This window comes from Corvus brachyrhynchos, unplaced genomic scaffold (genome assembly GCF_000691975.1).
Source record: "Corvus brachyrhynchos isolate BGI_N302 unplaced genomic scaffold, ASM69197v1 scaffold281, whole genome shotgun sequence".
NCBI classification, from domain to species: Eukaryota; Metazoa; Chordata; class Aves; order Passeriformes; family Corvidae; genus Corvus; species Corvus brachyrhynchos.
In genome coordinates, this window is record NW_008236509.1 from 212,864 (window position 1) to 224,980 (window position 12,117).

The window sequence follows — 12,117 nt, forward strand, 5'->3', positions numbered from 1 at the left end:
CGGGGCCCATCCAGTGCCAGCCCTTGCCATGGGCAGCGACACCTTCCACCAGCCCAGGCTGCTCCAAGCCCCGTCCAACAGGGCTTTAAAACCCTTCCAGGGATGGGCCAGCCACAATTTCTCTGGGCATCCTGTGCCAGGGCCTCACCACCCTCGCAGGGAAGAATTTTTTTCCAATCTCCTATCTAACCCTGCCCTCTGGCAGTGGGAAGCCGTTCCCCCTTGTTCTGTCCCTCCATCCCTTGTCCGAAGTGCTTCTCCAGCTCTCTTGGAGCCCCTTTAGGCACTGGAAATAGCTCTAAGGTTACCCTGGAATTTTCTCGAGGCTGAAAACCCCCTGCTCTCCCAGCCTGTCTCCAGAGCAAAGCTGTTCCAGCCCTCTAGTCACAGAATCATTCAGGCATATTGGAAAAGACCCCCCAGACCATCGAGTCCAACCTGTGACTGATTCCTGTGTTCTCACCCAGCCCAGAGCACTGAGTGCCACATCCAGTCCTTCCTTGAACACCTGCAGGGAGGGGTACTCCACCCCCTCCCTGGGCAGCCCCTTCCAATGCCTGACAACCCTTTACAGGAAAAAATTCCTCTTGATGTCCAACCTGACCCTCCCCTGGTGCAACTTGAGGTCATTTCCTCTCCTGTCCCTCGTTCCGTGGGAGCAGAGCCCGACACCGACTTGGCCGCACCTTCCTGTCAGGGAGTTGTGGAGAGCAAGACTGTCCCCCTCAGCTTCCTCTTCTCCAGGCTGAGCCCCCCAGCTCCCTCGGTCACTCCTCATAGGACTTACTCCCAGTGATCATCCCTCTGGAGTGAGTCCAGAGCCATCCATGATCCCCACCAGCACCCCGGCACATCGGGATGTCAGTCAGGCATAGGCCTGAGCAACACTTCACACTGCTCTCATCCCAAAATACATTTAAATATTATTTCAAACAGCCCACCAGGTTTGCTCCGAGATTCTGGGCGCTGCTGGCAGCACAGTTCACATCCCAGCGCTTCCATGGCCTTGTGCGGTGGTTACAGATGGTTTTTGCAATACCAGGCCAAACTACCCATAATTAGGCATTGTGCCCCACTTTATATAATTCTATAATTCTATAATTCCAGCACAGGTTTAGCACCTGGAGGAGGAGCAGACACCGGCTACATGCTGAGCCGAGGAGGCTGTGCCACCACCCGAGAGCCAGAGGTCGGGAGTTGCCAAAACTTCACAGGCATTTCCCCCAAACCAGCTCTGTGAATGACCCCAGCCGCTCACTTGCTGCTTCAGGCCATCCCTTCGATGCCTGCGGCACTCACCCAGCCATCAGGATGCCATTTCCTCACACAGCCCTTTCCGAAATCATTCCACACTGCCATTGTTCTTCGCATTTTCCTTCAATGAATTTTCTTAGCCTACCACGGGGCCTGGTCTCTTAACAGCCTTGCAGGGACTCTCTGTCAGGAGCTTTCTTAACATCAAGAGAAAACCAGCTTCCACTTACTTTCCTTTGATCAGGAGCCAAGAGCGTTTTGTCAGCCAAGGCAGACAAAGCACTTGGAGCACAGTGCGAGAGCCTGCAGCTAGATTATTGCACATTTCCCGGTTTTATTTGGATGTAAATACAGCATTAGCTCTCGGAAGAGACCGATATCTGACCCTGCCACCAGCAAAGCTGCACACACGAGGTGTTATCAGATTCCTGCTCTCATTTCAGAGGGCAGGTCCTGATCTGATCTCAACACCAGCCCAAACTGAAGCCGTGCCAACATATATAATCTGTGTCACTGAGACAAAAATCAATCCCTCCTCCTGGAGAAAAAGCCTGATTGCAGCAAATTCCAAAGCAGCCAAGGGGAATTTTTATTTCTTCGAAGGTGTGTTAGCCTGGCACTGCTCATCCCTTTGTGTTCCTATTCCCCACTAATATCTCTAGGTCAGAAGCAGTTACATAGGACAGCCCAGTGGTTCTGGAAATACAGAGAAGCAGGAAACTGCCCACGAGGTCAGTGGGGCTATTTTCCAAAGGAAACTTGGATTTAAAGACTGCTCTGAGAGCACAGGTATGGGGTAGGATGCAGAGTCGCTACAGGAACAGCACAGCCAAGCAAATACAGGATTCAGGGGCTGGTTTGCAGGGCTAAACCCAGTGTCACCAAGGAAAGTTAATTGTGGTTACACTCAATATGCCTAATTAACACCCAGACTGAGCAGTAATTTGATTTCCAAAGCAGTTAAAAGCCGCCTCACGTTCAGAATGTGCAAAATTATGGGAATATATTTCCCAGACAGATCCATCTCTTCAGAAAAAGCACATTTAGCAAATAAAATGTCACTGAGGAAACCAAACTCCAGGCTGCTGCGGTTTGCCTACGAGTTTATACAACACACTGCAATGATGGAAGGGTTTGGTTCTCTCTTCTGTGGGAAAAGGGAAACCCACATAGCCCTTCCCAGGGAAATGCTCTGCCAGGCCTCAGCGTGATCTACTACCAGGGGCTGGTGCAGCAGCCTCATCCCTAAAATTCCCATTTACAGATAAAGAGATTTTTGTAACTCCCAGCCCTCTTCAAGGTGCCTCCAAACCCCAATATTCACCTTAAGAACACCACATTCTCCACCCTGGGTAAGTGGAGCAGTAAATCTCTAGGCCTTTTCCTCACAGTTTACTCACATGAGCAGAAAAACATTAAAACATTATTATTAAAATATTACATTATAATATCAACTGCATTACACTGAGCCAGTCTCCCAGCAGCATTTATGCACACACAAGTTTAAGGAAGGCTGCAGAACTCACCTTGGCTGTCAGAAATCAGGAATATGTATCAGTGTGACAAGGAAAAGGCCAGTTCCCACAGGGGATGGAGTGAAAGACTGAGGGACGCTCCTGTCCTTCCAGCTCGGAGTGAGGCTGGACACTGATGTCATCACAAATGCCCTGCCAAGGCTCTGCTGGCCTTTCGAGTGAGATCAGATATTTATTTTGGTCTGAAAAACTGCAAAAAGGACAAACGGGTGAGGCCTCTGGAAAAGCTGAGCAAGAGAAAGAAGGTTTCTTGAAAAAACATCAGTTTGGGCCGATGCCAGCTTCCTAGACAAGAAACAGGACGGTGATTCCAATCAGAGGAGACCCCCTGAATTGGTTTGAGCAGCTCTGGATCAAAAAGTGAAACAAGCTAAGGAGGAGAGATCCGATGCTGTGGCTGCGTGTCCAGAGATTATCCCGTAATTTGGTATAATAAAGCCTCTTATCCAAGGGGATAAGCACAGAAGCCGCTCCACAATCAGCTCACTACTGAGGCGGAGTTTCTTATCTCTGGGGAAAAAAGCCTTTTTAAACAAAGTCAAACACTCTGGATGAATACGCTAAGTAATTCTGAGGAGATGGTCAAACACAAAAATCGCTGTTTTCAAGGAAATCTTTGTGCTGAAGGATCTGGTTATAAATTCATTGATATGCAGTTGGCTGGACTTGCAAAGATTTTGCTCTGAGCTCAGTGCCTTAACTCCGAGCTCTGCTCTGCTCTCTCTGCTCTGCTGGGCACGACTGTGGAATCACTCCTGAATGAAGCCATCCCGGGAGGTTCAGCTCCTTAATGCCAGGAGAACCACCAGGCACCGCTTGCTCAGCAGAGGCCGTGCCAGCTCTTCCCCCTTGGATCTGGGGTGCGGACGCAGGGAGCGAGCCGGAGCGCATCCCGGTCCCCGGGGATGGCACAGACAGCGGGCCGGGAGCGGAGGCTGCGGGGCAGGCAGCCAGCAGGGCTGGCAGACACTGTATGGATACACATCCCCCCGGGCTACACGCTCCCCGAGCAGCGCAGAGCTGTCACACACTCCACACGCTCCAGCTGGGCCGGAGGTCGGAGCGAGGTCAGGAATACCGCAGGCGCCAGCGCAACGGGGACAGCGCTCGGGGACTGCGGCTCAGGCAGAGCTCTCCCAGTTATTCAGGAGAATAACTCCCAGATCTTCCACCCCCAAAAATCAGGTTGACATGCAAAGCCCATTGCCAGGCTGAGCGCATCCAATTTTAAGTCAGTAACAACCACAACTCCCTTGTTGTACCCTTTATCCTCCCGCTGACCCATCTCTGATCCCTCTGATCCCTCCGAGCCCAGGGCTGCTGGATGCACACACAGACATTCTCGGAGTCGCAGCCAGCCGGGGTTTTACCACCAGCGCTCTGTACAAACACACATTAAATCCAACACAGTTCCCAAACCTGTGTCGCAGGAGAGTCTCCAAGTCTCTTAACTCATTCCAGGTCTATCCACTGCTCTTTACACGGAGTTTCCCGAGGCTCCCAGGCGGCTCCTGCGGGGCTGTAATGAAGTCGTGACTGTGTGTGTGAAGTTCCTGCTGGAATGTGTAGGCAATTAATGTTTTTGTGGTTTCACAGGCAGCAGGACGAGGACTGAATCTGCTCCAACACCTCCAAAACCTGCAGCATCTCGCCCCTGACACCAAGGCAAAAAAACCCGGAAAGGGACTGATAAGGACCCATTTGACTGTGCCCTGTTTAGGTTCGTAACATTGTTCCATGTGCCAGGAGTGATAACGGCCCGTGAATGACACGCTTTGCCCCAGGAAAATTTGACGGGAATATTGGAGAGTGGTGGTGGATGGGTGCTGGGAAGTTTTGGGGATAAGTTGAACGAGAGGGGATCTGGCTGGAAAGAGGGACAAATTTATCCTGGAGGGGACAGTCAGACGTCGGAAGAATGGTGCCATCTGTGCGGAGTCCAGGCTGGCTGACTCGCAGAATCCTAGAAGCATTTAGTTTGGAAAAGGCCTCCAAGATCATCAGGTCCAATCTTCAGTTGTGGTACTGGGGAAAACTTCTCAATATTCCCATCTTTTTCTTGTTCTTCTCGATATGGTTTTCCATTCATAACCTGGATTTTATAGGAATGGGAAGTTTTGTGCCTTCAGGCCATCCTAGGCATCATGTTATTTAAATTGCTGTGTAATCCCTAAAAGCATTTTCCTGAGTATTCCAGAGGCACTTCCCAAGGAAAGTCTGAGAGTTTATCACTAAGCCCACTGTAAATTCCAGTAGGAAATCCTGGGTCAATGAATCATGGCAGCATCATTCCTATTTTATTATTACTGATACACACACTCCATTTGTTTTTCCATGTTAAATTCCCTGTGTGCGCACAGCAGGATCCCACTGGTTCTTTTAATGAATAAACATGTACAATTAATCTGAAATCTTCTCTAAATGCAGCATATTTGGAAAGTTATTTCCAGTGTTTTCAAGCCTGAAATATATCAGCATCAAGGTGGTTTGGAAAATGAGCATTGAAAGGAAGAAAAATGAGGGAGGAAACTCAGGATCTAGGGAAACGCAAAGAGTAAGTGAATCCCATCCCTCATGAAAAATTAATTATTAGAAAAATGAGTTATTATAAAACACGAGCCATTGTTAATTAGATCAAAGAACAGAAGCGACTCCAGCAAGAATTCTGGCCCGACATCTGTCCCAACAGGATTAATTTAAAATAAACATCAGGAAGAACGAAATAAATCAGTCCGTTTGTGCCTCCTCTTGCTCTAGACCATGGAAGACTGAGGCTTTCTGTTAAAGAGTGATGAAAAGGGTTCCCCCCCCATCCATAAAAAAAAAGTTGCATTATTTACAGATTCTAGAAGAAAACTAATTAAGAAAGTTAAATTACAAGAAAATTTGCTCAAATATTAGGAAAAATATGTGTTGGGAGCAAGGGGTCTGCCCTTGGAAATGGGGGGCTGCTGCCTGCCTGGATTCCAGTTTCCACACCCACATGCATCTCTGGGGCTGCTTTTGGGACATCATGTTCCTGAGACGGAGATCCCATGGGGAAATAAATTCTCCCAGGGAGTCCCAGCTTTCATCTCATGGGGAGGTGAGAACAAAACCCAGCTGTGCTCGTTAACATGCCATATAATTCCCTTTTTAAAAACTAATTATCTGATGTGCTACGAATCCAATCCCACTCGTGGATCTTTGGCTGTGATAGGGAGAAACATCCCCCAGCCTGGGACAGGGAGAAACAGCTGATTGCTAAATCACCCTCTGAGCTTCTGAGCAGTCCAGAGTCCACTCCTTGAGAAATCCATCTCCGTGGCCCAGGACAGCAGAGGATGCTGCTTCCTGCTAGGGGGATCATTTGTGCAGAAGGAAAAAGAGAGGAAAAAGGGATTAAGTGGACGTGAGGGAACATTTTGTGATCTGAGAGCACAAATCACTGCATGGGCTGACTGGGATGTGGTGGCAAGGGGCACCTGCTCTGCTCCTTAAATCTGGGTTCAGGGACCACCCAAAAGATGGAGGAGAAACCGGAGCCAGGTTCGTGCGGCACAATCTCCACGTATTAAAAAGAAATAAAAATGAGATGTTCCAGGAACAAAGGAAACCCAAAGGAATTTGCTCTGTGCCCTGAGCCAGGCACTGAGGAGCAGGAGAGTTTACCTGCTGCAGAGGAAGAAGGGAGTTTTCTCACCAGCTCTTCCCAGAGAACTTAATTCTTCCAAAACCATGACATTCCCAGTGCGGGAAGCAGAAATGCTCTGGGAACAGTCATAAACTGCTTCCTCGTGGGAAATCTGGCTGCCTTGCTTTGCTTTTCTCATTTACGGAGTGCTAAATGCTGCCAGGTGCCATCGTCCGTATCCCAGCTTTCCTACAGACTTTGTACAGTCACCGCATCCCTGCTCAGGCAGCAGCACGGGAACAGCAGTGAGCATGGCTACAAAAAAAGCTGGATTACTGATGTAGTTATATGATTATTAATTACATTATTTATGAGTGCAGAGAAAACAGAGCAACAAAGCAAATTCCCAGCAACCTGGCTCACTGTAGAGGCTCCCAACCCTGCTTTGCACCATGTTCTTTCAAAAATCCCTCTCCATCAGAACAGCTTGCTTGTTGTTTTCTAATACAGTTATTCTGGTGCTCCTTCTGAGAGCGGAAGAATATTCCTGGAGAGGCAGGTTTTTTCCAGCCCTGTTAAATTGATTTGCTTTTAAGAACCACTGGGCGGTCGAACCGCTCCGGCTCCGGCTTGTTTGTGCAGAACACTCTGGAGAGGTTTATAGAGATATTAAAATTAAATATGAAGTCACGGAATAAATGGGGCCTCCATTCAGTGTGCCTTGTAAATCCAGTTTAAATGGTTCCCTTTATTAAATATCCTTTCCTCTTAAAAATGGATTAACTGCTCTCGCCAGAGGCTCTGACGGAGAAGCTGTCAGATCCCTATGGCAACGCTGCACTCCACGAGACCCCTCGCTCCATGCCAGCTCCTCAGCTTCATCCCAGTTCAGGTATCCCCTTTATACCACCTCCAGTTATTAATCACCATCTCCCACTAATAATTACAACCCCAAGGCTGGTACTGAGCACTGTGCTGCAACTTCACAGCGCCCCAGTGAGTCCCATCCCATACGGAATGCATGGATAGAGGCCAGATGCCTTTCCCAGCTCACCTGGCAGCGCTCACCTGATTCCTCCTCTGTTACCCTGATTTTTGGGCTCATTATTTTCCTTTTTTTCCTACTTTTGGCCTCAGTCTCTCACGCTGCCCTGCGCCGCTCCCAGTGGTCCTGCAGAGCTCTCAACATATTCCAGGCTGGTGTTTGGAATTTAAGGAAAATTCATGTCTAAAGGGGTAATTTAGCTGGATTTTAGGGTTTTGCAGGAGGCTGGAGCAGTACAGTCCTGGCTGGTCCCCATGTGGCCCCTCAGCACAGCTCCCTTCCTGAGGGCCAGATGGGAATTACCTTTTTGCCAAGGGCTTTACTGCAGAAAAGACCCTCCAGGAATGTCCAGCTTGATGTTTCCAGAAAGACAGCCCCATGCACCGCTGCTCCAGGACCCTGAGGTTTTGGGCACAGGGATGCAGCCATGGCAGAAGCAGCAGCTGGAGAAGAACATGAAAAGCTCAACCTCATTTTTATTCAGCTTCCAAGTGACACAGGCAGTGCAGAATCCATTCCAAGAGTGGCTCTGCAAGGCTGTGGCTGCTTTCCCATGGAAGGAGCCTATGCCAATGGAGCTGGGGGCTCCCTGTGCTGCCACTGCAGCACTTGGAGCAGCACGGAGCAGCAGAGCCAACCTTGGCACACAGGGATTAGCGAGCAGTTATCCATTATCTCCCCTCAAGCCCCCAGCCTGGTGAGCCAAGTGTTATTCCCGTATGGATGGGGTGAGAAGGGCACAGTAAAACAGGGAATTGCCCACGCTCAGGTCCCTGGAGCCACCAGGTTAAGGGGACGTGTATCCCTTCTCCCTGTGCGGCACCAACCCCGCGAGGGCTGGTCCTGCCACCAGCGATGGGACCCCCACCCCCACCGCCAGCCCCTGCACGGCTCCTCCATCAGCAGGGATGGAGCTGGGCGGGTGCTGGAGTGCTCTGTCACGTTCATGTGACAGTCCCAACTGCTCCCGTCTCTTGGCTCACAGGGAGTTTGGCACGAGTACAGCCAATTATAATTAGCGGCATTAAAGCAGCAGTTAAATGCAAGCAGGAGCTCGTGGCTTTCGCTCCAGGTGGGAAGACACTTCAGCCAGTCCTGGATGCTGCTCTGGATCTGCTTGGCTGGGACATGCAGGGAGTGAGGTGGGGAAGCCCCAAGAAGGCTCCTACAGCAGCACCAGGAGACCAGCTGGCACTTTCCCTGGAAAAAAGAGCTGCTCCAAAGCAGAACAAAGAGCCACACCGGCATCCCTGAATCTGCAGGACAGTGCTGTGCCTCTCAAAGGGTTAATTCCCAAAGGTCAGGATGCACTTTTCAACATCTCCCACCCTCTCAGTGTGCTCATCCTGGTGCCCAAATCTTATCCAAAGCCTCTGGAAGTGCCCACAGCCCCGACAGCTCCTTCCTAGAGCCCCAAGTGCCTCCTTCTCCCTGCAACTGCCACAAGACTCTCACCTTCAGACAGTGCACATGGAAATGAGGGAAATGGGACACAGCAGGTTGGCTCTGCCAGATACCTGGACCACTGCTGGTCATCAAGACCTGCCAGGGGATGCCCATCTGGCTGAAGCCAGGCAGGATTCCAGTGGCCACACACCTCACACTTCCCAGCTGGTGAGCCCACACCTTCTTGACGCATGGGGGACTCCAAGGACAACCTGTGGCCAGAAGGACTCTGCCGGGGTGGCAGCAGAACATTCCTGGCAGCATCAGTCATGATACAAGAGCAGTTTGCTGAATGTCAGATCCAGGAGAGCCGGATACAGCTCCACGCGCCTCCCTCGGGCAGCAGATTTCAACAGTAAATCCAATTTTGTTTGACATTAATCCCAACTTTTCAGCGCGCCACAGATTATCCTTTTGGTGATGCTCACCATGCTGGAAGAGCAGGGATGCTTGGTTGTCTTTCCAAGGGACCTCTCCGAGGGAGCATCCACACCCAGAGGAGCACTGGAGCCGGCCGTGGGTCACGCACAGCGGGCAGGTTTCTGTTGCATTTCTGGCACCCACATCACCGATGGCTCCAAGTAACCAAGTCACATTAAATCCAACTGGAAAATGTCAAATTAGTTCTTCAGCAGAAATCCCAGGCCAGGGGGCCAGGAGTATCATGCTCAGTGACCCCACACCAGCTCACAAATGTACATGCTCCCTGCATGAGCTCCTTCCTCCCCTTGGGAGGAAAATTCCCAGTTGTATTCACTTCATCACTGTGGTTTCCTTTTTCAGGAATTCTCTTGGTTTGATCTGCTTCTCCAGGTCTGTGCCTCCGGCAGCTCCCTGCGAGGAGCTGTGCTGACAACGTTGGAAGCAGGAAGCAAAATGCAAAGATCCTCTAGGAAAATCCTTAACCCTAGGAAGAAATCCTATCAGGAATTTAAGAACAGGTGTGATGCTGGCAGGGCTGCAAGGGGACAGGGACTGAGCAGCCCCAGCTCATCCAATGGGACCATCTCAGAATCTCCTGCTCAAGGTGACCTGGAAGTGAAAGATGCTGCAAATTTTGGATGCAGCCAGGGTCCAAAGTGGGTTATGGATGCAGTTCCACCATGCCCACCTCATCTGCACTCACCCCACAAACCACATGTGCCCCTTGCTCCCTTCTCTGTAATTAGGAGCCAATTCCACGTTAGACATTACTCTTTCCTTCTGCCCATTTTGTTCCCAGAACTCATCCCCTCCCTCCCCAGGTGTGCAAGGGCCACAGCCCCAGGAAGCAGCAGAACATTTCAATAGGGAGTGGAAATCATGAAAGCCGAGGCGGAGCCCATGGGACAGCTCCAGAGGAGCCACGGCTCAGGACTGTGTGGGAATGGCTGTGTCACCACCCAGGGCCACAGGAGCCGTTTCCCCTGAGGATGAGTGTGCAGGAGCCCCTGCAGTGACCCTGCAGGTGCCTGTGCCTTCGGCCTCACTCCCCAGGCCCTGTCACCGGCTGGGAGCACCCCTGGACAGCTCTCACCTGCGCGTGGCTGCAGACATTCCCATCAGGTACTCCTGATCCCACTATCCTGCTCATCGCTGCTCCTCAAGCAGGTTATTTGACTCTTGTCTGCTCTTCTCCCACTTGGAATCCTCCTGGCCACTTAGGATGTCTGTGTAGATGGCTCAGCTATTGGACCTGTCCTCAGGGTGCGTGTGGCACTTGGTGCCACGAGGCCAGGACACTCCGATGGCAGAAGTTGCTGGAGACAGCGCTCCAAGCAAGATGCTTTTCCAAAGCAACACTCCCAAATGCTTCTTTCAGGGTTCCTAAACCCTAGCTGAGACAAGATCTGCCACCACCACCTGCCCTGCCTGAACAGCAGAGACTCAAATATGCCACTGACAGCAGCTGTCAAGAGCAGCTGGAAAAAAGTCAGTCAATCCTTGCTCTATTTCCATGGAAAACCCAACAGATTGCTCATCCCACAAACCTGAGCACCCACATCTGCTCCCAAGCACTCCTAACTCCTGCAACCACCAGGTCCAGGTGGGAACTTCAGGCAGGAATGGGAAGAACAGTCCAGCACTGGTTTGTTTTCTAAATCAATACGATTTTTCAAATTTATTTTTTAAGAATTACTTCTAATATATCTTTCTCACAGAAGGAGGGAATAGGGAATGTTCTCATTCCATCTGTAAACAATGAAATACAGATCTGGGAAACCAGGGAAGAGACACAAAAAAGTGCATTTTACAAAATTATCAACTAAAATATATTTTACATGTATTACGCTTCGATTTAAATTCTACCGACTGCATTTTTCAGTTTCAAAAAATATTTCCATATCTAATAGATTAAAAAAGCAGGAAATCTTTTCATTAGGGATAAGACATTTCAGTTCATTTACATGCTGTTTGCACAACAGCATCAGCAACCACGTGAACCTCAATGTTCATGGCCTGAAGCAGATTCAACATGAGAAGAGTCAGGTTTGTCCTCTCTGGAGCTGGATCGGAGCCCGTTACGGACCCAGGGCAAGGATAATTTCCCTGCTACCTGGAGAGGAGCCAGGACAAGGTGGGAGCAGGGGGAGATGGGGCAGAAGGAGGAATTTCGGTGAGTTACTGTGGTTCCAAGGCTGGATCTCACACCTGACCCCAGCTGCAGCAGTGCTCAGGCTCACCCGGCCGGTGGGTCTTGCAGCATTCTGTGTCCAAGGCACTGCCAGGGGGAATTGGCCCCAGCAGCTCTCCTGCTTCAGGTTCAGGGGCAAAGGAGTCACCATGGAGACACACATGTAGATTTAGGGCTTCCCATCACCTGCCACTCACTGTCAGGTGCAGCTGCTCTGTCCCACCATGGCCAGGCAGCTGCCATTCCCTCCGTGTCATGGGCAGGAGCAGCTCCACTTCTCCAGCATCCTCCCTCCCTGCTACAGGGGAAAACCACTTCATATCCTTCCCAAGAAGCATCAGAGACCATGTTCTCCACTGCCTCCTTGCACCCCTTCATCCGTGTGTTCCCAATGTGCCAACCACTTCCCACCCCAACACAGCCACACCACACGATTCCAAGAGACCCCCAGTGCCAAGCGAATTGTTCAGGAGAGATCTGGGCAATCCCTTTGACACCAACAGTATCTTGAGGTATAAGTGAGAGAAGATGCTTCACCTGACAATTCTTGCTTGCACACCTGGGATCTCCCTTCTTGGAGCTGGATGTTCTCCTGGGAAAAAACAGGAAT

The 12,117-nt window shown here is 50.4% G+C and overlaps 1 protein-coding gene across 2 annotated transcripts in view; it reads right to left on the minus strand.

Annotated features, from left to right (window-relative positions):
• Positions 1-10,962: 10,962 nt before the first annotated feature.
• Positions 10,963-12,117, minus strand: part of BAHD1 (bromo adjacent homology domain containing 1) — a 15,591-nt gene continuing 14,436 nt past the window's right edge. For both annotated transcript variants that reach the window (XM_017726290.1, XM_017726289.1), the window contains exon 6: positions 10,963-12,117. This exon is cut by the window's right edge and continues 1,975 nt beyond it. The gene's annotated coding sequence lies outside the window, so the exon portion shown is untranslated.